Raw genomic sequence first — 27861 nt, 5'->3', positions numbered from 1 at the left:
CTCGCGCTCACTTCAAACTCGTACTGAAACACTTTATAGCAGCCTGGCTGTGACATCATCCGAGGCACAGCACACTCGGCATAATACAGGTTCATATCTCGGTGCGAAGTGTTTGTTTCACTGCCTCTCTGGCCATACTTATATACAGGCGCAGCAGACCGCCTGGCGGAACATCTGCTATTAACCACTCTATGCACAGGTAGCAGCATCCAAATGGCCCCTTTCTTGGTCACGTAATAATTAATATCTCTAATTATTTAGTCTTCATTTTTATATGAATTGAGCTATGTTTGTTTTAGTTAGTTTACTTTAGTTTTAGCTTGACTACATTTACTTTCCTGGCTAAAGTTATTAGAACAGAACCGACAGTATGACATGACTTCTAAACTGCTACTTTAAGGTTTCCTGTAATGACTTATTTACAATAAGGTCTTGAAACTCGGAACAGTTTATTATTTCAACAATGTAATTGTGTGCTGCAATTAGTTTTTTTCGGAACAAATACAAATGACATTTAATATGTTACGAATAGGGTCGTTTTCGTTCCAGACTTAGGTTTTAGTGAATAGCATAAAAACTAATAGAGGTAGCTTATTGATGTTACATATTTAGCAGTTTTATATCAAAATGAGGCTACATACGAATTTTCATCTTTTTGAGTTTAATATTTACAGCCTTCAATTTCTCGTAAAAACGCCGATTTTGACCAAAATATTGCCTCGATAAAGTTGAGACGTGTAAATATTGATTGTGACATACATTCACACTTTCTGAATAGTTTTTAGCTTCCCAGCATCATTATTTAGCGCAACTTATTTTTTCTTAGAACATAGTATTTATTGAGACATACTCAATAGATCATTTAGAGATTCACAATGTTAACATTAACGTAGCGAAACACCCACTGACAAAGTTTGGCGAAGTTAGTTTGATTATTATTTTAGCTTTTGGATTATGGTGAAAACCTCTGTATGCTAATCACAGACACGTTATGATGACGTGGCGCTACTGGTAGTGAACTGTGTAACTCACAGCACACTCGCTCGCCTCTGTATCTCTCACAATGATACAGTGCTTGTTTCTCCACAACACAATGACAGCTACTTTCTTCCAGTGTCGTCGTGGTGGTGGTGGTGGTGGTGGTGGTGGTGGTGGTGGTGGTGGTGGTGGTGGTGGAACGCTCATCTTCCTCCATACACAACGTGACGTATTTCGTTATCATGGAATCACGAACATACGCGTCACATAGCAATTGGTTTCATGTTAAAGACAGATAATCCTGTCGTAAAAATGTTTCTCTGAAACTACCTATCGGATTTTAGGGAGCGAAGTGCCGTCAATTTTGTCTCTTATAAAACTATGATACTAGCAGCAAAATTTATCACATTTCTGTCACGAAGCAATATCGATACAGTTAATCGTGAAAAAGGGGTATCATTTTAGGTCTCTGGCGTCTTGAACATGTGGAAGTAACATGAGAAAAAGAGGATTTGTTATACACATTAAGACAGAATAGAAGTTGAAAAACACTATAACAAGAATATTTTGTAGTAACCAGCATTTAGAAATCTGTGCTTTTCAATTGACACTTAAAAATAGTTCACTTTCAATTGTAGATTCGCAAAAGGAAGTTTTGAACTCTTTGTGAGGAATATGGATTCCCTACTACTGTCACACAACAGCTAGGAGTGAATAGTCTGGTGATTTCAGTGTAGATCTGGTAAAGGATCCTGATAGGGAAAATGATACGGAAACCTCTTTCGTATCCCACAATTTGGTATCAGTAATTAACTTTCCAGAATAGGTGGGTAATGGTAATAGGACCCTAATTAGTAATCTTATCTTAAAAAAGTTGAAAACAAGATTATTTTATCTCCAGTAATAACTGCACTCGCTGATAATGATACGCAGTTATAGATAAGAAATGAGACAGTGCCTTACAGCGTATATCAATTAGGATAATTAATTATTCCAACACAGTGATTTTAAGAGTGGAATCAAATTTATGAATTAAATACTGTTTGCTAACACAGAATTTAAGCTATTCAGTGATAAATTATCATTATTTGAAAATTAGTTTCCAAATAACTTACCCAGAAAGGACTTTAATCAGCCTTGTAAAAAAAAAAAAAAAAAAACTATGCCACACTAAAGGAAACAAAGTGTCTTGTGAAACGAGTAGGGAATTGTATAGGCTGGCAAGAACAAGCAACGATCATGAAGTAGTTGCACACTAAAAAATTTATCAAAATTACTAAGAAAAAGTTAATACAAATCAAGGAATATGTGTATTGTATCAGTAAGTCTAATAACAGACAAGAAAACAAGACCACAGAAAAGGAAAACGTCGCGTAAGTGAACTGTTTATTATTACAAAAGTAATCGCCATATCAATTAATACATTTATCCCACGGTGAGACAAGATGGTCAATCTCTTCGCGGCAAAATGTTTGCGGTGGTCCACTGAAGCATGATTGTATTGTGCTTTCAACGTGAGAAGTGAACCGTCGGCAATGACAGTCTTCCTTCAGGGCTCCAAAAACATGGAAATCGTGTAGGGAGACATCGTGATTATGAAGGATATGTAGGGCTTCCCAGCGAAACTTGTACATTGCATTCGAAAGAACAGGCACACTGCCTCGAGTAATCTTGATGACCTTTTTCTTTGACTGCAAGAGCCCGCTTCTCATTGTTTTCCTGGAACATGACACAGTTAACACACAGCGGCCCTTGGACGCTATCAAGTCCGAATGTGCACGAATGTTGACTGACGGCATCATTCTGTTGCAGGGTAACGCCCGCCTGCATGCTGCCATGGCTGTTTAGACTACGCCGTAGAAATTTTGCTTGGAAGACCTTACACATCCTTCATACAGTCCCGATTTCTCTCCATGCGATTTCCATATTTATGGTGCTCTGAAGAAAGACATTCCTGGCCGACGGTTAGTTTTGGAGTGTTCATTTGACAGCTCATTATGGGTCAACGCAAAAAACTGCAGCCAATCTCGTCTTTAATATTGCGATTTATTTGTCGTGGCCACTACTGGGGCAACAGGGTAGGGAGGAATTCCAGTTCTTCACTAGCACTAGGGTAGGTGGGTGGCGCTATAGCCCGTGTTGGCAGGGCTATAAGCATCCATATCGAAAATCAGTTACGAAATCTTAAGAAAACTTGTCCATCTTTAGTCTTGTAGCCGCTTTCAGTTCCCCATACTGCAAGAGTGAAAAACTTACATACCGCACATTTGATAATGAATTTTTCTTCATCTTTCGTAAAAAATATTTTATTTTTCTGGCTACAAAATTTTATTTATTAAATGCCACATTTCTATATCACTTGAGAATGACACAGAATAGCACTTAAACGTGAGCCGTTCTTTGTTTTATAAGAAGCATTCAAATGAAACCCGGTCACTAGTGTAAAGGAACAGTAACGATTTTGTTAACGCAAATGCAGTTACGTACACTACACATACTCAAAAATAGTAGCCAAAACTGTTGACACATTTATCCCACTGCGACACTAGCCGGTCGATTCCATCCTTGAAGCTAGTAGGCTGCCGTCGGATCCAGGCCTCCACCCAGTCACACACTTCGTTGTCAATCGATATCCACGAATACCTCGTTTTAGAGGTCCAACTACATGAAAGTCACACCGTGAAAGTTCAAGACTGTACGGTTGATGTTCCAGCTTTTTCCACCGAAACTGCTGCAATTTCGTCTTCACTTGAACGACTTAGACTGTACTCACCGTACACAGCCTTCATCCGTCGATACGTTTCACGGGCTGCAACTCCCTCCGCCGCCAAAAATCGAATCACTCTTCGTTGTTCCTGCTTACTCGCCTGCATGTTCGGCAGTGGACAATAACTTCTGTGACTACCTTCTCTTCGGTGTGAAACCACACTGGCGGTATGCAACATCAAACGGTGCACACGTGTCGGTCTGTATACCAATAAATAGTGCCAACATACCCGCAGTTAGGTGGTGCCAACTTACGTGTAAGGCAAAGGTAGACGACTTTTGCTGCAAGGTTATCATGGAAAGTTGTAATTCACTTGTTTTAGAACATTGCATATTTTAATATCTTCTTCCGTTACTTTACTGGACACTACAGTGATCATAAGAATGAAATTGATCATCAAGCCGCGCGGGATTAGGCGAGCGGTCTAGGGCGCTGCAGTCAGGGACTGTGAGGCTGATCCCGGCGGAGGTTCAAGTCCTCCCTCGGGCATGCGTGTGTTTGTCCTTACTATAACTTAGGTTAAGTAGTGTGTAAGCCTAGGGATTGATGACTTTAGCACTTAAGTCCCATAAGATTTCACAGACATTTGAACAATTATTTTTATCATCAAGATTTTTCTCGCGTTAGCTAAACCACGATTTCCCGACCAGACTTCTGGATATTTTTGTTTCTGAAATTATCGGAGTGTAGTAGTAACATCTGATGCAGCTTTGTTGCTCGTTTTTCATACACCGCGCCCAAACGGTAACTCAGTTGTTGGCAACAATGCCAGCTGCTATGGACACACCCAAGGGTAGGAGTTTCTCAGCAACCAGATCTAAAAAGAAAATGTTCACATTGCCCTTTTCTAGAGTACTTGTCTTTTGTTAGGGCTCAGACGTGTGTGTACGTGTTTGGAACTTCTCTTAATTAAATTTATATGTGCCTATCATATATAATTGAGGAAACTCTTCTCGTGACCTGTTGAAATTATTTCGATATTCAGAGCTTGAACTTGATCTTATAGACCGAAAGTTACGCAGTTTCCTTTTAGTTATCAGATGTGCTACCATATTGACTTTAGTCCACAAGTCTTGGTCACTTACAATTGTTTCCAGATCGCAGTCTAATTTCTGCAGTCTCTGTCTACACAAAAATAATTTGCATTTGAGAACGACATGATCAGTGGAACCTTCCTCTCCTCATTCAAAATCTGGTGCGTTACCACATCCCTCTCGGTGCAGACGTTTGGTATATGGACCGAGTAGGGGGCAATGTCGCGTGATTTGAGCCTGTTCCTTATGTTTCGAAATATGCTGTAAACACGTCTTGCAGAGCTCTTTGGTGTCTCAGTCGGACTGTCATTCGCCCAACTTTCAGACTGGTAAATGTCTTTTGTCAGTAACAAGCGCTACTGCGACCTGGTACACATGATCATAATATTCACGGCCCAACTAGTACAGCACCGGTAACGAACCACCATAACCATCTGATACATCCCAACGATCACCAGTAAACCCTCTACAGATGTAGTGTGAAAGGCACCGGTGAGCTTCAGAAGTACGGTCCGCTAAATTTGTCTGTTCCAGTAACTCAGACCTGAACGTGTGCCTGTAGCAGCGAAAGGGTAGTGGGGTTGGGGGGGAGGCAGGGGGAGGATAGGGTAAGTGCCTGTCAGTCAAAAGGAAATAGGCGTAACATGGAAACCACTTAGTCAGCTGAATGTAATTTAGCAAAGCTAAGAGAGGTTTTGCAATTTAGGGAAACTGTGAGAGTTCTTCAAGTATTAAAGGCACCTTTCAGTCTACATTCTATGACAAAATTCTCATAACTTTGCATCTGTTATTGCCCAAAGTACTTAGTTTTCTTTTCGACCTCCATTCCTTTGTAATATTTTGAGGCTTCTTTTATGGTCTAAAGTAATGTTATGGTTTATGTAAACTATGCATGAAAGAAATAGTGACGTGGATAATGTTGTGATTCTGGTTGTTCTATCGAGAAAACGCGAGATATCAAATAGTGGTATGATTAAAAACTGAAGAGCGATTTGTAGAGAGATGAGGAGCGGAAATAGTTTATGCTGAAACACTAAATATTTTTGACGAAAGGAGAGGAATATTTTCTGTTCAGACACTTCATATTTTTCCTTCTTAGCGTCAATCGTTATTTATCGACACGCGAAACTGACAAATCCATTTTGGATGTAACTTATAAGTAATAGTTTGTTTCGACAGTGATGTGCTAAGACGTAGCATATCTCTACAGTTATATACACTATTCTATCTCAAAATTTGATTGTCTGCAAAAATCATTATTATGTAATCTTTTTGGCTAAAATCCTGTGTGTAATTCTGTAACTTCATTTTCCATTACCGTACAATTTCATCAATGTATACTTGTATATTGAAAATCAGTGGCAAGGCTTGGACCTTGTCGAACTCCTAGCTTCTTTCTTTGCAGTATCTCAGCTATTTGGATTCTTATATTGTTATAGATATTCGGATTTTGCTGTATAAGATGTATCAGTATGACTTCTCTTTAATGTATCCAATAGTAACTGTATGTTTACGTTGTTGAAAGCCTTTCAAAATCTGTGAAAAGGAAACACTTCTTTATTGCACTCCAGGTGTTTCTTTACAATTTTTTGTAATGTAAATGCATTGCCTATACTGCTTCTTCCTTTCCTTAATCCATTAGGTTCCTCCAATTGAACGCATTCAATTCTGGGCTTCAATCGTTCGCCCTTCTTAAATATTGGTTTTATAAATATCTACCATTCAGAAGCGTAGCATTAGGGGAAACCAAACTACAACGACAAAATTTCCGATGTTGTTCGGAGCTTTCTTTTAGTATTTTAGTAGCTCGTTTCAGAGTAATTGCATTTCCTTTTATGTCTCACCGCCGTTTATCTTTGTATCTCTACTGCAGTGAAAAATCTGCGAAACAGTGCACAAGTGGATGGTATGCAAGCAGAGATTTGTTAGGAACAAACTTTACCCAGTTACTCGCCGTACTTGTATTGCTTTCTTGTTTTTGTTTTGGTTTTAGGGCGCAAAACTGCTATGGTCATTAGCGCCCGGTCCGTGACTTAGGAAACAGTAAACAACCGAAAATGGAAACGAGCAGCAATGGGAACGAAAGTCATAAAATTGTAGAAACTAAAAGCAGATGGAATGCTTAAAAATCCACTACAGAAAGGGGTTGGTTGTCCCCAAAAAAAGTTTCAAATGACTGACGTCATTTCACCGGCACTAATAAACTCGAGAACGCGATCGACTGAGCGCGTGTCATCTGCTAAAATCGACGATATATCAGGCAAACAGCTGTAGACGGGAGCGTAACGGATTAAAATAGGGGAACTCAATTAAAAGGTGTCTTACCATCCACAGCTGAGAGCAGTGGGGAGAGAGTGGGGGAGGATCGCCGCTTAAAAGATGTCGATGGCTAAAAAGACAGTGCCCTATCCGGAGTCTAGTTAAAATTACCTACTCCCGACGACGCGTTCGGGAGGAAGAGGTCCAAGCAGAAGGAAGAGCTTTCACGTCCCGCAATTTATTATGAGGAAGTGTCGACCAATGGGCGTGCCATAAAAGAAAAACTCTACGACATAAAACGCTCCGTAGATCGGCGAAGGGAATCAATTGAATAGCCGGCCGAAGAAGAGAGACTGCAGCCTTGGCTGCAATATCGGCCGCCTCATTTCCACAGATACCAACGTGTCCCGGGAGCCAGACGAACGCCACCGAGACGCCCCCCAGGTGGAGCAAGCGCAGGCAGTCCTGAATCCGGTGGACCAGAGGGTGGACAGGGTAAAGAGCTTGGAGACTGAGGAGAGAGCTGAGAGAATCTGAGCAGATAACGTACTGTATCCGCTGATGGCGGCGGATGTAGTGGACAGCCTGGAGAACATCGTAAAGCTCCGCAGTATAAACCGAACACTGGTTGGGAAGCCGAAAGTGATTTGGGGTGTCGCCAACAATATAGGCACTCCCTACACCTGACGATGTTTTCGAGCCATCGGTGTAAATAAATGTGGCTTCCGTCATTTGTTCACATAGAGCAGCAAATGCCCGACGATAAACAAGTGAAGGTGGTACCATCCTTGGGAAATCGACAGAGGTCACGGAGCAGGCAGATCTGGGGATGGAGCCAAGGCGGTGCTGTACCATAAGTTGTCAAGGTTTTAGGAAAGCGGAAGGAAAGAGAATGGAGCAGTTGACGGAAGCGGACTTCCGATGGTAGTAGGGAGGAGGGGCGCCTGCATACCCTACATCAAAGGAGGCGTCGAAAATAATGTCATGGGCTGGATTAGCAGGCATGGAAGACAGATGGCTAGCATAACGACTCAGAAGGACTGCTCGCCAATTGGACAGCGGAGGTTCAGCAGTCTCAGCATAAAGGCTTTCCACAGGGCTGGTGTAAAAAGCTCCAGACACTAAACGTAATCCACGGTGGTGGATAGAGTCGAGACGCCGAAGAATAGACGCCAGAGCAGAGGAGTAGACTATGCTTCCATAGTCCAATTTCGAGCGCACTAAGGCGCGATAGAGGCGGAGGAGGACCACTCGGTCCGCTCCCCAGGAGGTACCATTCAGGACACGGAGGGTGTTGAGTGATCGCAGACAGCGAGCCGAAAGATAGGAAACGTGGGAGGACCAGCACAGTTTTCTGTCAAACATAAGACCTAAGAATTTAGCGACGTCTGAAAACGGAAGGTTGACAGGTCCTAGATGTAAGGAGGGTGGAAGAACGGTCTTACTGGGAGGAAAACGGAAGCCGGTTTCGATGCTCCAAGAGTGGAGGCGATCGAGACATCCTTGAAGACGTCGTTCAAGAAGGCTGGTCCGTTGAGAGCTGTAGTAGATCGCAAAATCGTCCACAAAGAGGGAGCCCGAGACATCAGGAAGGAGACAATCCATAATTGGATTTATGGCAATGGCAAACAGTACAACACTCAGCACGGAGCCCTGGTGTACCCCGTTTTCTTGGGAGAAAGTACGGGAGAGGGTAGTGTTCACCCGCACCCTAAATGTGCGCTTTGCCATAAATTCGCGAAGAAAAAGGGGTAGCCGACCTCGAAAGCCCCAAGAGAACAGTGTGCGGAGGATGCCTGTCCTGCAACAGGTATCGTATGCTCTCTCCAGATCAAAATATATTGCTACTGTTTGGTATTTCCGGAGAAAATGGTTCACGATATAAGTGGAGAGAGCAACTGCAGAACGATGCTTTCGGAATCCGCATTGGGCAGGTGTTAAAACTGCGGGATTCTAGCCACCAAGATAAACGGTAATTCACCATACGCTCCAAAACCTTACAGACACTACTCGTGAGAGAAATATGGCGATAGCTAGAGGGGAGATGTTTGTCCTTTCCAGGTTTCGGAACAGGAACGACGATAGCTTCCCGTCATCGTCTGGGAAAAGTACTGTCGGTCCAAATTCGATTATAAAGGCGAAGGAGGTAACGCAGACTATGGGTTGATAAATGCAGCAAAATTTGGACGTGGATACCATCCGGTCCTGGGACGGAGGAGCGAGAAGAAGAGAGTGCATGTTGGAGTTCCCGCATGGAGAAAACAGTATTGTAGCTTTCGCGATTTTGAGAGGAGAAAGCAAGATGTCGCACTCCCGCTGCACGTTTCTTCGGGAGAAACGCTGGCGGGTAATTTGAAGAGCTCGAAATCTCAGCGAAGTGCTGACCCAATGAGTTAGAAATTGCGACGGGGTCCACAAATGTATCATGCGCGACAGTGAGCCCAGAGACCGGGGAGTAACTAGGCGCGCCTGAGAACCGTCGAAGCCGACTCCAAAGTTCCGAGGAGGGAGTGAAGGTGTTAAATAAGCTAATGAAGAATTTCCAGCTTGCCTTCTTGCTATCGCGGATGACACGACGGCATCGCGCACGGAACTGCTTATAGCGGATACAGTTGGCCAAAGTAGGATGGTGGCGGAAAACGCGAAGAGCACGTCGCCGCTCACGTATTGCGTCACGGCATGCCTCGTTCCACCAAGGAACTGCGGGGGGGGGGGGGGGGGGGCGGGCGGGGGAATTCGGAGGTGCGTGGTATTGAACGTTCCGCAGCTGTAAGAAAACGTCGGTAATATGTGTGACCTCATCGTCGACGCTGGGAAAGTGACGGTCAGCGAACGTCGCTAGAGACGAAAAAAGTGTGCAATCGGCTTGGGCAAACTTCCAGCGTCGCGGGCGCATATATGGCAGTTGAGGCTGCAGTCCAAGGACACATTGAAAGCGGTGACTCGAGTGTGTATCATCAAGGGCGAACCATTCGAAGCGCCGAGCTAGCGGAACAGTACCGACCGCAAGGTCCAAATGAGATAAATTTGTCGTGGAGGCAGACAAAAATGTAGGGACCCCAGTGTTGAGGCAAACTAGATCCGCTTGGTGGAAGACGTCTAGCAATACTGAGCCACGTGGACAAGGATGTGGAGATCCCCAAAGTGGGTGGTGGGCATTGAAGTCCCCAACCAGCAAATAGGGGGTGCAAGCTGACCAAGAAGATGAAGGAGATCAGCTCGTGTCATTGGTGTGGACGATGGAATGTATACAGTACAAAGAGAGAACGTGTATCCAGAAAGGGAAAGACGGGCGGCGACCGCTTGGAAGGAAGTGTTTAAGTGGATTGGATGATAATGGAGAGTATTATGGAGAAGAATCATGAGTCCTCCATGGGCTGGAGTGCCTTCAACAGAGGGGAGATCATAGCAAACGGACTGAAAATGAGGGAGAACAAAGCGGTCATGGGGACGCAGCTTTCTTTCCTGAAGACAGAAGATGACCGGCGAGTAGGATCGTAAGAGGATCGACAATTCATCCCGATTGGCTCGAATGCCGCGGATATTCCAGTGGATAATGGACATAGGGTGAACAGAAAATGGAGGAATGTGACCAAGGTTGCTGCCAACTCAACGACTGCTCAGAGCTTGCGACCGACAGCATGGAATGGCATTCAGCCGAAGGCAGAAGATCCTGATCCATAGGTTGTTCAGGAGCAGCTCCTGCCACCAGCGATCGGCCGGTTGATCGGCCGCCAGTAGTGCGCCTCGGCGACACAGAAGACGGCCGAGGGCGATTTCCGCCAGGTGGTGCTTTAGATGAGACACGCCTTGGCGGAGAAGGAGATGAACTGGGTTTCGTATTAGCCTTCTTGGATATATCATGTTTAGATGAAGGAGGAACCGATGGTTGCGAAGTTGGGGTACATAAAAAAATCTTCACGAGTATGCTCTTTTTTCGAAGTCTGTGTGTCTGATTTTTGGGCTCGAGATTTAGCAGAACCCTATAAAGGGTGAGCCAGAGAGTGGGCAGGCGAAAGTGGTGAGGTTGAACGGGCGATCTTTGCGCTGGCCGATCTGACGACCATGGCACTAAAGGTGAGGTCGCAAGTCTGCGTGGCCGCCTCCTTTGTTGGCCGAGGAGAAGCAAGGACAGTGCTGTATTTTCCAGTCAGAGGCACGGTGGGCTGTCGACTGGCGAATAATTTTGTAGCAGCAAAGGTCGACAGCTTTTCCTTCACTCTGATTTCCTGGATGAGCTGCTCGTCCTTAAAAACGGGGCAATCTCGAGAGAAAGCAGCGTGGTCACCCATACAGTTGATGCAGCGAGGGGATGGAGGTGGACAAGCACCCTCATGGGCATCCTTGCCACACGTGACACATTTGGCCGGATTGGAACAGGACTGGCTGGTGTGATTGAACAGCTGACACTGATAGCAACGTGTAGGGTTTGGAACGTAAAGGCGAACGGAAATTATAGCCTGCTTTGATTTTCGATGGGAGCTGAACTTTGTCAAATGTCAAGAAGACAGTGCGGGTTGGAATGATGTTCGTGTCAACCCTTTTCGTAACTCTATGAACAGCCGTTACACCCTGGTCAGACAGGTAGTGCTGAATTTCTTCGTCAGACAATCCATCGAGGTAGCATGTATAAACGACTCCACGTGAGGAATTGAAAGTGCGGTACACTTCAACCCGGACAGGGAAGGTGTGGAGCAGTGAAGTACACAGCAATTTTTGTGCCTGGAGGGCACTGACTGTTTCTAACAACAGGGTGCCATTCCGTAATCTGGAACAAGACTTTACAGGACCTGCAATTGCGTCGACACCTTTCTGAATAATGAAAGGGTTGACCGTGGAGAAGTCGTGACCTTCGTCAGACCGAGAAACAACAAGGAACTGTGGCAACGATGGAAGAACTGTCTGTGGCTGAAACTCGGTGAACTTACGCTTGTGAGCAGACATAGCGGAAGGTGAGGAGACCATTGCGGAAGAATCCCCCATGATTACCGGCGTCTCCGATGGCGCGCTCCTCCCTTGTGGGGGCCCTCTCTGAGGGCACTCCCGGCTTAGGTGATTGTTCACATCTCAGGTCACACCTCTAGACAAACGGACGGAGGGACCAATCAGCACTTTCGAAAGGTATCAGCTCGGGTAATCACCCCTCCCTGGGCCTGGCCGTTACCAGGGAGTACGTACGTGTCCTACCTGTCTACCCGGGGCGGGGAATTATGCGTTACCCCGGCACCGGCTACGCACAAAAATGCGTGGGTCGGCCTTCAGACACACACAGGGAGGAAGAAAGAGAAAGGGAAAGGGAAAAACAAAGAAAAGGAAAGGAAAGAGGAGAGGTCTCAAACGCCACAGTGGAGAAAAGGGTAAAGAGAAGAGGTAAGGAAAAGTGAAGGACAAAGGAAGGATGAAGACATACAAGCAGAGAAGGCAAAGAATGCGGTACATTTACGAGTGTCTACCTCCGGACGTAGGCACAAACCGTACTCCCAGAGGGGGAGAAAGGGAAGGAAAGAGCCAGAGGTGAGGGTAGGAGGGGCGAAGATGGGGGGGAAGGAAGGATGCGGAAAAGGAAGGTATGCAGCCCAGAAAGGAGGGGGGCCACATTAGCTCCGGGTCCCGTGCTCGCTACGCACGTATCCACAAGAGTTTCGGACCCCCTGGGGGGGGGGGGGGGGACTTTTATTGCTGTTGACAACACTAACACCCACTTTAAGATTCGCCCTCAAGCTTGAATTCAGTATTGTTAGTCTCTTTCGGGTCTGATTTTACGGCAGTGTTGGTTGTATGTGAAAACTGATTCATAGCCGCATGGACTGGTTTGCTCATGAAGAGTTGTTCGATTTGCTCCTCGTGTTTGGTTTCAATGCAATGAAAGAGCGGCACAACGACGCTATGGCAAGTAGAACGGCAACCACACAATGGAAACATTATTATAAGGATCTTTTCTTTATGATGTTTTGGTGATTCCAAATTACATGATTTTACCGGTTGTGAATGTATTTTGGCAGAAGGCTATGCAGTTTGTTAAGAAACCAAATATTGATAATACTCTGCAATGACCCATCGGAGACAACGGACGCACCAGAATACTCAAAATACCTGATAAACTCTAAAATTATCTCAATGGAGTTAAGGCTCACCGTATGTATCGCATGACGACGATTACACCTAAAACCAAGTGTTGGGTGTAGTATTCTGTTGTCACTTCCCTTTCTCTGAAACCAGTCTGTAAGGACGGAGGTGGGTGTACACAACATTTACGTAGGTCTCCAGTGTTGTCCAACGTTTAGGACGAACGTGATGAGTGTGGGACAGAGAACAAAGGAACAACAATGACAGCGTATTGCAAACTCTTCTCATTCGGTCTATTTTTTCCTGGAACTTGTGCCGCAGCAAGGACGTGGCACTCAATTTGGAAGTTGTCGTTGTGGATTAATCCACGATCCCTTTCATCAGTGGAGCATGCCTTGCGCTTTGTTGCCACTTGATTAATCCTTTGCTTGCAGGTGACTGTCATATCGTCGCAGAATATTTTAAATAGCAATCTTCCCTTGACAGCTGGCAAGGAGACGGAAAAAAACGTGTAGCAGCTGTCCATCTTGTACTTTATAAATGTAGCTACTGTTCAGGATAATCTTAATACTTGAATAGAATATGTTCACTTGTTTAATAATAAATATCTATCAATCGCGGAATAAACGACATATTGTATTTGTGTAACGGTAATGTGAATGCTATTCATGTATTTTAAGTCTTTGTTCCATTTGTATGTCAGAATGATTGTTTAACAAAAATAAGTAATGCATGGTGTACTACTAGGAGTTTGTATCTTTTTTGTGCGTCTTAGCTGATCACCTCAAATACTTCTAGAGCCATCCATTGTAATTCTGTTTTCACCCAAATGAATTACGTTAATTAGATACAATGGTGACTACTTCGCTTTTTCAAGAAGAGAGAAATTTCTGCTACTAGTATCATAACTACGAACTAGACAATTTCAACAGTGATACGCTGTTCTAAATCAGATCAGTAATTTCAGTGTACTTGCCCGCGAAAGGCAAAGGTCCCGACTTCGAGTCTTGGTCTGGCACACAGTTTTAATCTGCCAGGAAGTTTCATATCGGCACACACTGCGCTGCAGAGTGAAAATGTCATTCTGGCTATTGGAGGTGCTGTAACGTATGCAGATGACATTCTAGTAGTTTTGTCTGCAGACTCAAACGAGACTTGAGAAAAAGGCTAATGATGTGCATTCTCAGATGCAGCATTGCTGTAAGAGCAACAAACTGACGATAGTTGTTCACAAAACTACATACATACTTCTAAATGGAAGACTTTCTCTTGCGAGGAATCTTTGCCTGAAGCTTGACGAAACAGCTGTAAAATGCAGCATTGTTTGTAGATATACCTGTAAAATGCAGCATTGTTTGTAGATATTTAGGCATTCTTGAGGGACGAGTGAAGGAACTTTCTAGAACACGTAAAAACTGTTACTCAGGAAGCGGCTAAAGGTACGCAAAAGACTGTCGGTACTGGCACTCCTGACCATAAATTATCGTTGATTGTGGTGCGGTCATGCCGCGAAGCTCTCTTCACCGCCATTGTGGTCTTCGGTGCCAACGTCGGGTTCAAAATGGTTGAAATGGCTCTAAGCACTATGGGACTCAACTTCTGAGGTCATCAGTCCCCTAGACTTCGAACTACTTAAACCTAACTGACCTAAGGACATCACAGACATCCATGTCAGATGCAGGATTTGAACCTGCGACCGCAGCAGCAGCGCGGTTCCGAACTGAAGCGCCTAGAACCGCTCGGCCACAGTGACCGGCTCCTACGTCGGGGTGCATTGCCTTAGACTAGGCAGATACCCCTTCGCTCCTACAGGCACACGTTCAGGTCTGAGTTACTGGAACAGCTCCTCGCACTCTTATCAATTTGATTGACAACTTAATTAAATTCATCAATTTATTAACCGCTCAACACCTCGCAAATCGCCGCCCCTTCTCCCTCCTCCCCCAGAAAATTGCGGTAAGATCAAGTTCCATCAGGACACTGCAACATACCACAGCTACCTCCACTAAAGTAAGATAATTGGAAAAAAGGGCACTAGGGCTACCTCCACTAACCTAAGTATTCCGACTGCCACCTCTTCCTAGGAATTAACTGGAACAGGACTCAACCTGCAATGGATAGGATGGACATAAGTCTTACTTAACCTATTGTCCTGTCAAGTGGTTTTCCATGTAACCACATTTCCTTAAACTATTGTACCACCTTTGATGCCAAATTAAGTAATTATTCATGTCCTTCCACCATTTTCTGATACACTTTCCGAATTCCACATGCCTTTGAATGCCATTTCTGGCATTTCCTCTTTGTCACCCACAATAGCTAACACTTGGTTCAAGAATCATAAAAGAGGGTTGTATACTTGGAAGAAGCCTGGAGATACTGACAGGTTTTAGATAGATTATATAATGTTAAGACAGAGATTTAGGAAGCAGGTTTTAAACTGTAAGACATTTCCAGGGGCAGATGTGGACTCTGACCACAATCTATTGGGTATGAACTGTAGATTAAAACTGAAGAAACTGCAAAAAGGTGGGAATTTAAGGAGATGGGATCTGGATAAACTGACTAAACCAGAGGTTCTACAGAGTTTCAGGGAGAGCATAAGGGAACAATTGACAGGAATGGGGGAAAGAAATACAGTATAAGAGGAATGGGTAGCTTTGAGGGATGAAGTAGTGAAGGCAGCAGAGGATAAAGTAGGTAAAACGACGAGTGCTGCTAGAAGTCCTTGGGTAACAGAAGAAATATTGAACTTAATTGATGAAAGGAGAAAATATAAAAATGCAGTAAATGAAGCAGCCAAAAAGGAATACAAACGTCTCAAAAATGAGATCGACAGGAAGTGGAAAACGGCTAAGCAGGCATGGCTAGAGGACAAATGTAAGGATGTAGAGGCTTGTCTCACCAGGGGTAAGATAGATAATGCCTACAGGAAAATTAAAGAGACCTTTGGAGAAGAGAGCCACTTGTATGAATATCAAGAGTTCAGATGGAAACCCAATTCTAAGCAAAGAAGGGAAATCAGAAAGGTGGAAGGAGTATATAGAGGGTCTATACAAGGGCGATGTACCTGAGGACAATATTACGGAAATGGAAGAGGATATAGATGAAGATGAAATGGGAGATACGATACTGCGTGAAGAGTTTGACAGAGCACTGAAAGACCCAAGTCGAAAAAAGGCCCCGGGAGTAGACAACATTCCATTAACACTAGTGACAGCCTTGGGAGAGCCAGTCCTGACAAAATTCTACCATCTGGTGAGAAAGATGTATGACACAGGCGAAATACCCTCAGACCTCAAGAAGAATATAATAATTCCAATCCCAAAGAAAGCAGGTGTTGACAGATGTGAAAATTACCGAGCTATCAGTTTAATAAGGCACGGCTGCAAAATACTAACGCGAAATCTTTACAGACGAATGGAAAAACTAGCAAAAGCCGACCTCGAGTAAGATCAGTCGGGATTCCGTAGAAATATAGGAACACGTGAGGCAATACTGACCCTACGACGTATCTTAGAAGCTAGATTAAGGAAAGGCAAACCTACGTTTCTAGCATTTGTAGACTTAGAGAAAGCTTTTGACAATGTTGACTGGAATAGTCTCTTTCAAATTCTAAAGGTGGCAGAAGTAAAATACAGGGAGCGAAAGGCTATTTACAGTTTGTACAGAAACCAGATGGCAGTTATGAGTCGAGGGACACGAAAGGGAAGCAGTGGTTGGGAAGTGCAGTTGAACGGAATGGATGGACGATAAATAGTTTGGACAAGAAGAGAATAGAAGCTATTGAAATGTGGTGCTACAGAAGAATGCTGAAGGTTAGATGGGTAGATCACATAACTAATGAGGTATTGAATAGGATTGGGGAGAAGAGAAATTTGTGGCACAACTTGACTAGAAGAAAGGATCGTTTGGTAGGACATGTTCTGAGGCATCAAGGGATCACCAATTTGACATTGGAGGGCAGCGTGGAGGGTAAAAATCGTAGAGGGAGACAAAGAGATGAATACACTAAGCAGATTCAGAAGGATGTAGGTTGCAGTAGGTACTGGGAGATGAAGCTTGCACAGGATAGAGTAGCATGGAGAGCTGCATCAAACCAGTCTCAGGACTGAAGACCACAACAACAACAACAACAAACCAACACCCTTAAATTATTGTACTGTATTTCATGTAAAAATTATGAAAATTAACCTAGTGTTATGCACCTACCCTGCAGTTCTGCTCCATGTCACCAACTCACGCATCCCGCCCCTTAACAGTTCAACAGCTAACACCACATTGATGTAAGACAGTTTTGCAAATTAATTAAATCGAAATGTTTCACATACATGGGGCAGTTTTTTCAATTTTCACCATCCTACTGGTTGGTAAAACCGACGGAATACAGTTAAAACAAAACATCGCTAATAAAAAACACATTCCCCCAATAGACGCCTGCCGCCACCATAAGCTGCAGAGTGACGTCTAGGTGACTGTTCAGTTACCGCAATGATGCGGCGGCGACATCTCTTTCATACGTGACACCCGAGAAATTCTTGTTGAAGCACATGTTCACCTACGTACCGCAGCTGGCACGATGACACACAGCTGCAGTGTGGATCTAGCTGCGGTGCGTATCTAGCGCTCAAATGCTTCCTAGAATAGGGGTGCATTCTTCGTAGCGATTGTCATTGTATTTAGCCTTTCAAAGCACTGCTGATGGCGGTGTGGAACACCATCTCAAATGACAGTTTTTGCTAAAGATCAGTGCTATTAAGGAGGTGAAGTTAAAGATGGAAGGTAACAAAATATGCATGCAAATGGTTGCATGGAATTACGCCTATCAATCAGCACAAATTTGGTTATAGGGCAGGAGGCACGTGAATGTGTCCACTTCGAAAGACATATAGCAGACATGTCTAAAATTATATCTTCCGTACTTGAAGAAAAAGACAGGCATAGTATAGTGGTTAAAAACTGTACACTGTCACTGTCACAGAGCCAGCCGGGGTGAGGAAAAAAGTGTCAGGTAAAATTCGTTTGTTTGATCCAACTTAAAAGTAATTTTACATTTTCATAAGTATACAGAACAACGCTTTTTTCACACACTGAGTCAATGGAGAGAAGGAAAACCATAGAATTCCAGGCCTTGAATAGCAGCAAAGATTTGACGCATTCATGAGATCTACTCCTTCCCCTTCACGTAGATGATGGCATCTGGGGATTGAATAATTTAAGCGCCATCACCATATCTTCATAGCTTATTCCAGGATCATCCCCGGGAATTCCATGGTTGAGATGTATTAACCACTTTGCAGTATCTCATGTCTTAGCACACTTCATGTACTAGAAAGGCCTTTGTCACGCAATGTTTGCTGAGAATGTCTGTTATTCCAGCATCTTGTGTGTACCCTAGAAATGCAACGTCTTTGATTATGAACTGTGTACACTCGCCATCATTGAAAATCAGTGTCTGTAATGGTGTTCACACCTTGAGACGCCATTGTGAAATGCCCTAGGTATGGTGCACCACCTATTCACTTATACAACTCGTTGCACAACACCAGTGAGTGAGCAGTAATTCATCACACAGTCATGTAGAACTAGAGCGTATGCAGCAGTGTGTTCTGGCAAATTTGTCAAAGATTTAAATTCAAGTAGCACATCTATAGATTCAGACTTAATTATCACATTCTGTTTCAAGCAGTCTATCATGATGTTCGGCGAAAGCTCCTTAAACTTACGTTATCTGAGTGACACCCTCCTCCCTCTCCTTCGCCAATTTCATAGTAAGAAGCACGAAACCTTGCATACATCTCATCAGCTAGACTGTATACATGTTGATTCCGCTGCCGATAGCATCAGTTAACTGTCGCACGGTGGAATCATTTGCTATATTACCTCTTCAATCAGTTTGAAACCCAAGTATGATGAATTTAGTCGTCTCAAGCTACAAAGAGGTTTTACTAGCCCTTGTAGTCTGCCTTAAGTCGGTAACACTGGGTTCTCGAAAACCTCTTAAAAACGAAATGTCAGTGACAGAAATGTACTGCAATTCAGGACTTTTAAAAGCTTCAAACGCTCCTCGTTGGATTCACTGATGTGAGGCATGTTCCATATTATCTTGGTGATTGTGATCATATTATCCTCTAGAGCTCTTTGAATGTTTGACTTACGGTCCATTGCACTCTAGACCAGAGTGATCCCCTGTTTAGCATTCATAGGAATCTGTCTGATGTCCACCAGGTAACCATAATTTTTAGAGGTATGCATGCAGTAAATCGCTCGTATTCTGCAACTGTTCTATCCTCTGGATCGTCTATGAACCATCCCACGTTTTCTGAACTATATAAATCTGTAGGTGATGCAGACACGTCTGTTTTAAGGGTCAATGTTATGCCGACATTGCGTGTACGGTTGAACTCAAACCCATTGAGTTCATAGCGTTTCTCTTGGAACAGGAATGCTAAAGCATTACATGTGAGCTTTAATTCCACTGTATCGCTGCCATCAGTTTTCTTGGATCACCCCTCTACATACATGAAACTCTAGCATGGAAGCACGAGTTCATCTTGGTGCTGGATGACAGTCCTAATTTCATCGTTCTTGTTAAATGTGGTTGAAGCGTAAGGTTTATGAGAGTATTCCTGACGGATAATTCTCTCCTCATACACTTCCGGACTGCTTATATTAACTGAGGACGTCATTGCACGGTTTCAAGCCAACTGATTTAAGAAACTCTTAGTTCGCACATGTTATCACTTTGCTCTTTGGTAGCGAAGTGACATGCTGTGGATTGCATGCTCTTCTTTTATACCGTACGCCCATCAGGCCTTAGATACAATCGTTCAATTATCTCCTCACCAAGAAAGTCAACAAGTTGGTTATTCTGGTGGTCCGCAATACGCAGCTCCAAATAATCCAAAGTCTGAGCTGTCACTGGAAAGTATATTGCATTTGCAGGGGTCTCAACAACGTTATACCCCGTTGCAACTGAGGGAAGAATCCGTAAATAATATGACTCAGGCTATCATTGAGATAGGAGTTTGTTGCAGTGTTACACTCGACTCGGATTTTGCTGACGGGAAGTATGTCCACAGTCCGATCGGACTTTTAAAATTTCCTGTGATCCTTCTTCAAAATCTGCCATGTAGTGAAACGAAGCAGGCGCCTTATTCAGCCTTTCTGGTTAACGTAAATCGTCGCATTTACAGTCCTTATTTCAGATTTGTGTGTATTGATGTTTGCACGTAGTTCTGTACCTTATCCAGACTGTTGAAGCGCCTGGTTAAATCCGCAGGACAGAACAGGTAGTTGCAATTGTGGAAAGGGGCCAAAAATGAGCTGCTGTCAGTTACACTCGAACACACAAACTTATTTAGTTGCCCACACATTACAGTGCAAATTTCCGAGCTTAACTATCGACTGAGTATGTAACAAAACCTTCTGGCTTACGGGCACACCCTTAAATTTTTAAAATGACTGTAGCTCATGATTTAAAACAAAACTACAATAAATTTTCAGAAGGCAAAAGGCGCAATATTTAAAATGAGGCTGAAGGCCGAACCTATGCAAGTAAGGAACTTCCAATTTGAAAACAGCTGAAGGCTCATTATTTAAAACCCAACGAAAAGCGTAAAAATTCAAACCATCGGCTATGAGCCATTATAATACACAATCAAACATGAATAAGAAAAGGCAGTACAACCAGCGGCGCTCAGAAGTTCCCTGGGGTCGGTCTGCACTTGAAATATTAACGTTCGCTTAGGGGAGACAGGTAGTTGGCCCAACTATATCCGATCCACCAGCAGCATAACCAAGAGACAGTCAACGACCCATTGACAAGACGACTTGCTTTCCACCCGTCCAGTACTCAAGGAACTCCAATGCCGAAACGTAACAGGTGTAACCACCCACTAGCAAGTGTGCATAAACTGTCAAAACTACACACTCGGGTTGGAGAGCGACAACATGGTGAGGAAAGGACAGTGCATGAATTTTAGATCAGCAGCCAGGGCAGGTAACCGGAACGCTAACGACAACAAGGCAGAAAGAAAGGCTGGTGCACTTGACTTCAAACAACCAAAATACAGGTAAAGTGCACCAGATGGTGCGAAACCTTCGCCAACTCGAGCAGTCATGGGAATACCCTCAACAGCCAACCATGAAAACCGACGGCACAATGTCAACAGACTGGCTTCGGTAATTAAATCACCACTTAACTTTGATGTCCTGGATCGGTGAGCCACGAACCGCATAGAAATCGGAGCAGTTACCACCAATGCGTAGAGACCACCAGCAGGCCCAGGCTACTGCGCGGCGCGGAGATTTTCTGGCTGATCCACAACAACCGACTCACTCGTCAGAGCTAGTGTGCCGACAACATTTAAAATAACTTGTCAGTCGAATCACACAAACTTCAGACAATTTCACGAACACCTGCATGAAGAATTAGACAATTCTAACAGCAGTGACTGTAGAATAACAGGAACGAATCATGCGTTGGCACACACAGCCAACCCCTAAGCCATTGCCAGCCAAATACACATCATCCAGCAAGACCACTGAACGATGACCACCCAAAGCCATCCCCACTCCAATCATCTTTGTTAGTAACCATCCGATGAGTCATGGCGGTCCAGACATCACTTCTGCCGTGCCCAACTGAACTTGTGCAACGTGCCAAATCCAACACTGCCAGGTCCGAACGAACTGACTGGCACGTACCAACCGACTAGTCGGCACACGTCGACCAGGAAGTAATAGCAGTCCTGCAAAGATAATACGGCAGGGCTAATATCGATAAGCGCTGCTAGTGCCGCTCACGGCCAGGCAAAGCAGCAACTCAGTGACAAGTAATTGTAACTAACATAACGAGATGGCAGTATGGCAGAAACAGGATGTTAAATAAGAAATGGCATGAGCACAAGCCTCAGACAGCTCAACTGTTTTAAGACTTCGTTTAAATCGTCAGTATCTTAAGCACCCGGTTCTATTTCTACAATATCTTTTTCACCATTAATATCCAGATGCAGTTTGTTAGTCTCAATGACATTTGGGATTCTGTTGTATGTCTCCAGTCCAGTCAATGCAATACTCCATTCACCAACGCTCAAATGAATTGGCAGGAAGTAATTTGCACACAATACAGATGATCGCTCTTTCAACTTCTAAGTGTACATTGCAACTGAACCTCAACTGATGAAGGAATGTTTAAAGCTCCTCCTTCTAGAGCACGCTTCTTCTTCTTCGCAAACATCAAGAGAAACATGATTCACAGATGTCCCCAGAGATATGTATTAAATTCCTGATATCGCCGATTGTTGTAGAACACACGTCTTCTGCAAGTGATGTATTGCTGTAATTCTTCTGGCGGTTGCAGGTCACCAAATCAGTCGAAATAGTAGACGGTATCCCCATTTTTCATAACATATGATACCCAGTGGGTGCCAGGGTCTCCAGCAACATCTAAATTCACAGTGCCACATTTACCAGTTTTCCACGTACTCTTCAGTAATGTATCCTTCGTAAACACACCACAGAAGCCCCCTGTGCGTCGGGGGGTTAGAATAGGCCCGAGGTATTCCTGCCTGTCGTAAGACGCGACTAAAAGGAGTCCATCCCCCTCAAGGGGGTAGTTAGCGCCTACGTCCGGAGATGGATGGTTCCACGACCTATATTTGTGGTCTTTTTGGTTTTTCACTTCTTGTTTCTTCCTTCCTTTGGTTGGTTCCTTTCTTTGTTCTTCTCCGTCTCACTGTTTTCCTTACTCTTTCCCTTGCCTTCTTCTCCTTGCCTTCTCTGGTCTCCGCCTCGGCGTTTGAGACAGTCTGTCCTCTCTCTCTTCCTTTTCCTCATCTTCCTTCCTCCCTGTGCGCGCCTGAAGGCCGACCCACGCGTTCGCATGCGTAGCCGGTGACGGGGTAACGCGTAATTCCTCGCCCTGGGTAGACAAGTAAGGTACACACGTACCCCCTGGTAAAGGCCAGGCCCAGGGAGGGGTGATTTCCTGAGCTGATACCTTCTGACCATGCCGATTGGTCCCTCCGTCTGTTTCGCGGGAGGTGTGACCTGAGGTGTAAACATTTACCTAAGGCGGGAGTGCCCTCTGAGAGGGTCCCCGTAATGAAGGAGCGCGCCATCGGAGACGCCGGTAACCATGGGGGATTCTTCCGCAATGGTTTCCTCACCTTCCACTACGTCTGCTCACAAGCGTAAGTTCACTGAGTCTCAGCCACAGACAGTTCTTCCATCGTTGCCACAGTTCCTTGTTGTTTCTATCAACAATGACCTTGTACCGACCCGGACACTTTTCTTGACCTTTGATAGTATTAAGCTGCCATCGCGCATCAAAGCGGGCTACGAGTTTATTTCTGTTCGCCCCTATGTCCCGACACCAACGCGCTGCTACCAGTGTCAGCGTTTCAATCACACTCGACAGTCTTGTTCCAATGCGGCTAAATGTGTCACTTGTGGCAGGGATGCCCATGAGGGTGACTGTCCACCTCCGTCTCATTGTGTGAGCTGTCAGGGTGACCATGCAGCATCCTCCCGCGACTGTCCCGTCTATAAGGAAGAACGCTGTATCCAAGAAATTCGGGTCACAGAGAAAGTGTCCACCTCGGCTGCTCGCAAGCTATTGGCTAGTAGGAAGCCCACGCTGCTCCCAGCGGGTAAATACAGTACTGTCCTCGCCTCGCCTCGCCTCTCCTCGGACTCCCAGGGAGGTGGCAACCCAGACATGCGATCTGACCTTCAGCACCACAGTCGTCCGTTCGGCCAGTGCTAAGATCGCGCGGTCGACGTCTCCTCTTCCTCCCATCACCCCATAGACACAAGCCCCTTCATCAGCTAGGTCGCTCTGCGGCCGAGTCTTTCAAAAGAAAAGGTACCGTTTCTAGTTCTGGTTCTCCTGCCCTTTCCCCCTTGGCCACTCCATGGGAGGAGTGACAGGCCCGCCGGCTTGGGGCGAAGTACTTCCCCCGCTATTTGGTCTGTTCTCGAACCGATGGGGGGACGTTCGCCACCTCCAAGCCCATGTTCTTTGTTCAGCACATTGAGGACGTCTTCGGGGAAATCGAGGCTCTCAGCAAGATGCGTTCAGGGTCCGTTCTTCTCAAGACCACCTCCGCCACACAGTCGGCGGCGCTCCAGGCGTGCGACCGCCTAGGGGACATCCCAGAGTCCATTGTCCCACATCTGGCACTAAATAGGATGCAGGGGGTTATTTTTCATCGTGACCTCCTCCTACAATCTGATGAGGAGCTCAGGGCCAACCTGGAGCGCCGAGGCGTGCATTTCGTCCGGCGAGTCCAGCGCGGCCCCAAAGACTGTCGCATCGACAACGGGACTTTTATCCTCGCCTTCGAGGGGGACGTTCTCCCAGAGAAGGTAAAGGTGATGTGCTACCGGTGTGACGTGCGACCTTACGTCCCGCCTCCTATGCACTGTTTTAGGTGTTTGCGCTTTGGGCACATGTCATCACGGTGTGAGGCTGCGCCCCTTTGTGGCGATTGTGGACGTCCTCTTCGTGAGGAACATACATGCACCCCACCACCTCGGTGCGTTAATTGTCCTGGCGTCCACTCGCCTAGATCCTCAGACTGCCCCGCATATCAGAAGGAGAAGAAGATACAAGAAATCAAAACTTTGGATCGGCTCTCTTATTCTGAGGCCCGGAAGAAGTACGACCACCTCCATCCCGTGTCATTGACCACTTCGTTCGCCTCAGTTGTGTCCACTCCTTCCGCGGTATCCTCACCCCTATCCTGTCCCCCCTCTGCCTCCTCCGCCCATCAGGGGGCTCTGCCTCCGCCTCCCAAATCCCTCCCTTCCAAATCCTCCTCCCCCGTGGCGCCCACCCCCTCTGCCCGATGGGCCACTCTTCCTCCTCCTCCTCCTCCTCCTCCTCCTCCTCCCACGCCACCTGAGAAGCGATCCTCTTCTCAGGCGTCCATCGGGGCAACGTTCCGGACCCCAGCTTCTGAGGTCCGGCGTTCCAAAACGGACCCCGCGCGTGAGGACCTTCTTTGGGTCTAGCCCACCATCCCTGTGCCTCCTCGGCCTTCCAAGAAGGCCTCCAAGAAGAAATCTCTATCCCCCTCTCCACCCCGGCGCGTTTCGTCTGACGCTCCATCCGTGAGTCCCTGCTCCCGGCCGTCCTCAGTTTCGCCGGGACGCTCTGCTGCCAGGCACTCCGCCGGCTTTTCGTCGGCAAATAATGCGGCCCCTCCTACACAACCAGGGACAGCAGCCGCGGCTGGCGACGAGTCGATGGAACCGGATCCGCCTCCCATCGGTTGTAGCGTTGTTCCCTCGCAACCTGGCCCTCCGCGGCCGTCGAAGTGACCAGCTCTTCCCCCGTCTCGTTCCCCCAACCTTTTGACTAGCGATGGCGTTGTTTCATTGGAACATAAGAGGTATTCGATCTAATCGGGAGGAATTCCAACTGCTCCTCCGCCTGCACTGTCCGCTCGTCCTTGGTCTCCAGGAAACCAAGTTGCGCCCGACTGACCGTATTGCCTTTACCCACTATACCTCGGAGCGGTATGACCTCACCCCTGTGGACGGTATCCTAGCTCATGATGGGGTCATGTTGCTCATTCGGGACGATGTTTATTACCATCCCATCCCATTGACCACCCCACTCCAAGCAATAACTGTCCGCGTTACTCTTTCTGCTTTTACTTTTTCAGTTTGTACCACCAACACTCCACCGTCCTCTGCTGTTAGTCGGGCTGACAAGATGCACCTGATCGTTCAGCTTCCCCCGCCGTTCTTATTGTTTGGCGACTTCAATGCCCATCATCCCCTTTAGGGCTCTCCTGCATCCTGTCCAAGAGGCTCACTCTTGGCGGATGTCTTCTACCATCTCAATCTTGTCTGCCTCAACACTGGCGCCCCGACTTTCCTCTCGGACTCTACTCATACCTACTCCCACTTGGATCTCTTGATCTGTTCTACCACTCTTGCCCGTCGGTTCGAGTGGTATGTCCTTTCTGACACCTATTCGAGCGACCACTTCCCCTGTGTCGTTCGTCTCCTGCACCACACCCCATCCCTATGTCCTTCGAGCTGGAACATACTGAAAGCTGACTGGGCACTTTACTCCTCCCTGGCGACCTTTCCAGACCACGATTTTCCCAGCTGTGACAGTCAGGTCGAATACCTCATGGCTGTTATCAATGCTGCCGAACGTTCCATTCCTCGTACTACTTCTTCTTCACGTCGCGTTTCCGTCCCCTAGTGGAACGAGGCTTGTAGGGACGCTATCCGTGCTCGACGACGTGCTTTACGCGCCTTTCGCCGCCATCCTACGTTGGCGAATTGTATTGAATACAAACGACTCCGAGCGCAAAGCAGTAGAGTCATCAGCAAAAAAACTTGTTGGGCCTCTTTCACCAGCTCCTTTAACAGTTTTACTCCCTCTTCTGTCGTATGGGGTGGCCTGCGCCGGCTGTCGGGCATTAAGGCCCACTCCTCGGTACCTGGCCTGACCTCAGGTAATGATCCTGTGGCTGTCTCCAACGCCCTCGGCCGGTTTTTCGCGGAGGTTTCAAGCTCCGCCCATTACCATCCTGCCTTCCTTCCCAGGAAAGAGGCAGAAGAGGCTCGGCGACCTTCCTTCCACTCGCTGAATCTGGAAACTTATAATGCCCCCTTTACTATGTGGGAACTCGAACGTGCGCTTGCACTGTCCTGGTCCTCTGCTCCGGGGCCAGATGCCATTCACGTTCAGATGCTGGCACACCTTTCACCGGTGGGCAAAAGCTTCCTTCTTCGTACCTACAATCGCGTCTGGACCGAAGGTCAAGTCCCCATGTGTTTTCATGACGCCGTTGTTCCTATACTCAAACCCGGGAAGGATAGACACCTTCCTTCTAGTTACCGCCCCATTTCTCTTACAAGCTGTGTCTGTAAGGTGATGGAGCGCATGGTTAATGCTTGGTTAGTCTGGATTCTTGAATCTCGACGACTACTTACTAATGTCCAATGCGGCTTTCGTCGCCGCCGCTCCGCTGTTGACCACCTTGTGACCTTGTCGACATTCATCATGAACAACTTTTTGCGAAGGCGCCAAACGGTAGCCATGTTCTTCGACTTGGAGAAGGCTTATGATACCTGTTGGAGAGGAGGTATCCTCCGCACTATGCACAGGTGGGGCCTACGCGGTCGCCTGCCCCTTTTTGTTGATTCCTTTTTAACGGAACGAAAGTTCTGGGTACGTGTGGGTTCCGTATTGTCCGACGTCTTCCTCCAGGAGAACGGAGTGCCTCAGGGCTCCGTCTTGAGCGTAGCCCTTTTTGCCATAGCGATCAATCCAATTATGGATTGCATTCCACCTAATGTCTCAGGCTCTCTCTTTGTCGATGACTTCGCGATCTACTGCAGTGCCCAGAGAACATGCCTCCTGGAGCGCTGCCTTCAGCGTTGTCTAGACAGCCTCTACTCTTGGAGCGTGGCAAATGGCTTCCGGTTCTCTGAAGAGAAGACGGTTTGTATCAACTTTTGGCGATATAAAGCGTTCCTTCCGCCATCCTTACATCTCGGTCCCGTTGTTCTCCCATTCGTGGGACAGGAAACTGTGTTGGTCTCCACATGTCTCTTATTGGGCGGCCCGTCGTACACGTTCCCTTAATGTCCTCAAAGCTCTTCGCGGTTCATCTTGGGGAGCGGATCGCACTGTCCTACTTCGCTTGTATTGGTCCATAGTCCGATCGAAGCTGGATTATGGGAGCTTCGTCTACTCATCCGCTCGGCCATCCCTCTTACGCC

Source organism: Schistocerca piceifrons, chromosome 3 (genome assembly GCF_021461385.2).
Source record: "Schistocerca piceifrons isolate TAMUIC-IGC-003096 chromosome 3, iqSchPice1.1, whole genome shotgun sequence".
In the NCBI taxonomy this organism is placed as follows: Eukaryota; Metazoa; Arthropoda; class Insecta; order Orthoptera; family Acrididae; genus Schistocerca; species Schistocerca piceifrons.
Note: the sequence above shows the minus strand (reverse complement) of the source record.